Source organism: Pteropus alecto, unplaced genomic scaffold, assembly GCF_000325575.1.
Source record: "Pteropus alecto unplaced genomic scaffold, ASM32557v1 scaffold25, whole genome shotgun sequence".
In the NCBI taxonomy this organism is placed as follows: domain Eukaryota; kingdom Metazoa; phylum Chordata; class Mammalia; order Chiroptera; family Pteropodidae; genus Pteropus; species Pteropus alecto.
In genome coordinates, this window is record NW_006441955.1 from 8250266 (window position 1) to 8255702 (window position 5437).

The window sequence follows — 5437 nt, forward strand, 5'->3', positions numbered from 1 at the left end:
GAAAATCTTTTGGAAAACACTGAAATCATCTGGTTTGCAGATGGTTCATATCTTAAATCTTTAGGAGGATATTATCAAGCTGGATATGCAATCACCCCTGAGGCTGAGGTCACTGAAGCTAAGCCACTCTCACAGGCTAAATCTGCTCAACAGGATGAATTGTTCACTCTTAACAGAGCGAGTATATTAGCAAAGGACAAAACAGCCAATGTTTATACTGACAGCAGATCTGCCTTTGAAGTTGCTTATGAATTTGGAATGCTGTGGAAACATGTTTTTAAACCTAATCTGGAAAACCAATAAAAAATAGCATTTATGTAAAAGATCTGTTAGATACTATTTGAGTACCAAAAGCTTTAGTTATTATAAAGGTTTCTGGATGCATGATTCAAAGTTAGCAAAAAGAAATACGATGACAGATCGAACTGCAAAACTGCTGCTATGCAAATGTCAAAGCCACACTTAATTGCTTTAACGTCTGCAAAACTGAACTTAGACCAATTACTACAAAAAGACAGCAATGGGCTTTCTTAACTTAAGAAAAGAAAAAAAATGGCTGGAAGCTGGCTGTAAATACCACAAAGAATTGGATTTCTGGTGTGGACTAGATAAGAAAGTGCTCTTACCAGGAGCAATTCAAGAAACAGTTTTGACTTATCTTCATGAGTTAACACATTGGGGCACTGATAAGTTACTCAAAGTATTTCTGGAAGCTCCTTCAAAAATTGCCTCAAGCTTATATAAGAAATGTCTTATTTGTCACAAACATAATTCTGGAAAACCTTTACATAGTTCAATAGGACATTTTCCCTTACCTTTCGGGCCCTCTGAAGTATGGCAAATTGATTTTATTCAGTTACTTTACATTTCTGGATACAGAAATGTGTTAGTAACAATTCGCATGCTTTATTTTTTTTTCATTGTGTTGAAGCTTGCCTCTGTACAAAGGCAACAGCTCAAGCAAGAGCAAACATACTTTTAGAAAAAATAATTCCTACTTGGGGTTTTCCTTTAGGACTACATAGTGGCAGGGTAACTCATTTTATAGGACAAATACTAAAAACTTTTGTGAAATTTGGCCAATATTACAGTATTTTCATTGTGTCTACCACCTTCAGTCTTTTGGGCTGGTAGAAAGGACAAATGGAATAATAAAAACTGAATTGGCAGAACTTACTGAGAATCTTAATATATCCTGGCTAAAGGCTCTACCGATTGTACTAATGAATTTACGATCTACTCCTTCTGGACAACATAACTTGTCTCTATTTGAGATAATTACTGGGAGACCTATGAAATTGATTTCCTGTCAGAAGGATTCAATATCAGTAAAAGGAGATATAATACAATATTGTAAAACCCTTATAAAAGATTTGAAACATAACACTATGCTTATGGAGAAATTCTGCAATAATAATAAAATTAGACAGACCGATGAGTTAAAAACAATGTGATCTCTAACCCAGAAACTGTGTACTGGAAAAGACAACTAATTAAAGGTTCTCTGCAGCCCAGATGGAAAGGACCATATCGGGTTTTTTGAGAAATCCTTGTACTGCTAATTTAAAAGGTGTTGACGCATGGATTCATGTGTCTCATTTAAAAAGAGCTTTCACCTCAAAGATTTCAAGACCACAATATTCAGTAACCAACATTAGACTGTTAACTAAACAACTGTTTATGCTTTCTCTTATTCTTTCCTGTTATTCTTTTAAGGGAAATGTTTTTATTTAATGGGCTTTTACTTTTATTCAACATAAAAGCCAAAGTGATTATTGGGTTTGTGGTCAAATACCTGTATCCAGCATTTCATGTTTACGTTGGTGGGTTTCTCCCCTCCATGAGACTAATAGAAAAGCCTTACAAAAAATGATTATAGAATAAAAACAAAATTCAACTTTAAGTTCAGCTGATATTACATTACGAAACCTGACAAATGGCCTATTAACAATACCATGGAAATAACTGATCAGAGTTTCTCTTTTTCCTATAACGCTACTGTTCAAGCAGCCTTAAAGACAATAAATAGTGAGAATCCTGACAAATGCACAAGAGCGATTGGACAATTGGTACAAATTTGGGATGGGTTCATATGGCTAACTCCTGGACATCGGCATTTAAGCTCTTCAGCTTTTTCATTTTGAGAACAATGAAACCACTCTTGACGAGTTTCCTAACAGTATTAGAATGTTAGAGGAAATACCTAACCATCAATGTAATTCTGTTATAACCTTAAAAAGTTCTAATAGGTTTGAGACAGACTGGGAAAAAAAAATGTGAAACTTATTGGGTAGCCCCTAAAGGAACGCATTGGCTTTATGGTATAAACCTCTGGCTTTGGCTACCCCCAGGGTGGGTAGGGAAATGTACTATCAGATATCCGTAGGCTCAAAGACGTATTCACCCTTCAGTCTCTTCTACTGCTAACCCTGCTTTTCTAAAAGCACAATGGACTAGATTTGTTTTCCATTGGTATGATCACTTAACAGCACCTTCCTTAGGAATTGAAGATGTCATTGCTTATATTGAAAATTTAACTAAGTTTACTCAACAAGCTCTCAATGACAGTCAACAGAGCTTAACTTTAATAAATACTGAAAAGTCTTCAAAGAGAAAAGTTGTCTTACAAAATTGGATGGAATTAGATATCATCACTGCACCTTTATGATCACCTGTGATCATAAAGGCAGAATGTTGTGTTTATATACCAGTTAAAGCTGGAAATATAACCTCTCTTTTAGGACGTATGCAGAAACAGATAAAAACCCTCAGTGACCGTGCTCTAAACTTAGAAAAATTATTGTCTAGTTGATTTAGCTCTTGATTCTTGGATCAAAAATATCTTTCAAATTGGTGTGATTACTATCTTGGGAATATTTCTTATATCATTTATAAGACATATATGCTTATGAGTGAAATGCAGCTGGAGTATGTGTCAGCTCCTGATATGATAGCAAGACACATTAGCTTTATTAGGCATAAGAGTCCTCTGATTAACACACAAAAATAGTTAGTCTTTTCCTAATGCTTCAATTTAAAATTGGCATGCATATCGGCTGGTTATAAGATGGCAAGCATGTGTCTGACCCATATCTCCCCTCCGAGGGACATGATGGACCCGGGGAAGGTATTGCCATTCTGGCAACAAGGGACTTTAAGGCATTTTTTAAAAAAAGATCTATGACGTTTTCTGAAGGAAAAATCCTGATCCAACAGGTGAAATGAGGAAAGAGTAAAGATAGGGAATATATAAAATGGAGTCACTTTAACCAAGCTGCTAAAATTATTAACATGAAGTTTGAGGCATGAAGAAAGACTCTGTTCTTATTCTAACTAGCCTGGAAACAACTTTTTTTTTAACGTTCCAGTCCTGCATCATTGCCTGTGTATACCTCTGGACCTCCAGGTAACCCTCTAATTATCCTCTAAAGGACTCACATATACAACCACCTGATATCCATTATCCAGACCACTGGAACATGGCCGGACCTCCTGGCATCCGTCTTCTGGACCTACTGGAATCTATCATCCTGACTGCCTGACATCTGACTGATAACGATCTTGGACTAATCCTACGGCAAAGACTGTAGGATTGATAGTTCTCAAGAATGTACTTCTTGCTATAATTAACTTTTTAACTTTTCTTTCTTCTTTGGAACACCCCTGGGTTTTTGCCCAGTTGTGTTTCCAGTTTGCAAACTATACGACCCTTGAATAAATATCTATCATTTCCAGCAAAGCTTCCAGACTCTTCGACGTCATTTGACAAGTTGTTAATGAAGATTAAATTAATAAATATACATAGAGCACTTAGAAGAAAGAAGTGCTCATTAAATTTTAGCTCTTGTTATAAGTGGTTGTTGAGGCCACAGGACTGGTCGGGATTACTTAGGAGAAAGTGTGATGAGATCAGAGCTGTGGGACAATAGCAGAAGCCAAGAAAAAAGTCTAAGAAACAAAGAGATATGAGGTTAATCTGGAAAGAAAAAGATGGGGTGGGCAGATTGAAAAGCATCTGGCGGAGCCTGTCAGGATGGAAACCATTTCATGGACTCTGCAAAAGAATGTCATGGCAGAAGAATACTGCAGTAGGCTCCAGAGTGAATGAAAGGTGAGGGAGTGAAATAAATGACCAAGTTTTCATTTAGGAGGCTGCCATGACAAAGAAAGGAGAGGAGAGTAATTAGAAGGAAATTCGGGGTCAACTGAAAGGTTTTTTGTTTTTTTTTCTTCACATGAGAGAGATTTGGGCATGTTTATAGCTTGATGAGAAAGAAACATAGAGACTAAAAGAGAGAAAATGATTAATGGAGCAAACTCCCATGAGGGATAAGGAAGGGAGGCGTAATGAGTAAAAAGCAGAGGAACTGGCCTTGAACAAGGGGTTAGGCATGTTTTCCAGGAAACTTTGATGACCACTCCCACCCACCAAGACATAGCCCAAGGCCCTGTTTCCTCCCATAGTACATCGTGCTTATTTCTCTAATCTCTTTCATCACCATCTATTGGTTTATTTTGTGACAATGTCTGTTCTATCTTGGACAGGTTTCCACAGCCTTGACAAGGCTATTTTCTTACCTACTTCAGGTTTATGTTCGGGTCTCCTTATCAGAGATTCGAGTTGCCTATCAAATTCCATTTTCTTCTCTTCTTTAGTAACAAACTCTTAAAATCTTTAGGGCAGCAATGTGCCTAGATAAAAACTGAATTTCCTAGCATCACTTCCAGATAGCTGCAACCATTAATATGTAACCAGAAGTCACTGGGGCCGTTTTCTATAAAAGTTCAGCTGAATAAACTTCTGAATATAGATGAACTAGCCGGAGGTCTATATATGTTTCCTATTCCTTCTGTAATAAGTTACAATTCAGAAAAACTTAAAAGCTAAAATAACATAAATTTATTATCTTATATATTTGGTGGTCAGAAGTCCAAAATAGCTTTCACTGTGCTAAAATCAAGGTGACAGTAGGGCTGCGGTCCTTCTGGACCTTATAGAGGAGAATCCAGCTTTCTTTTTTCCCCTTCCCTTTTCCAGCTTCTAGAAGCTACTTGCATTCTTTGGCCTGTAGTCTCACATTATTTCAGCCTCTGCTCCCCCAATCACATCTTCTTTGATCTTCCTCTATCCGCACTTCCCTCTTTCCTGTATAAGAACCCCTGTGATCATATTGGGCCCCCCCCCAGATAATCGGGGCTAATCTCCCCATCTCAAGATCCTTGACTTAATCCCCCCTGCAAAGTCTTTTTTTTTTTTTTTTTGCCATGCAAGGTAACATATCCACTTCCTCCAGGAAGTAGGACCTGGACTCCTTTGAGAGCCATTATTCTGCTTACCAAAAAGTCCAACAGCTATTTAGGAAGCACACAAATAAAGACACATACTGGAGATAGTAGACAGGTAAGTGGAAAAACCTAGGTTCCTGATGAAATAGTG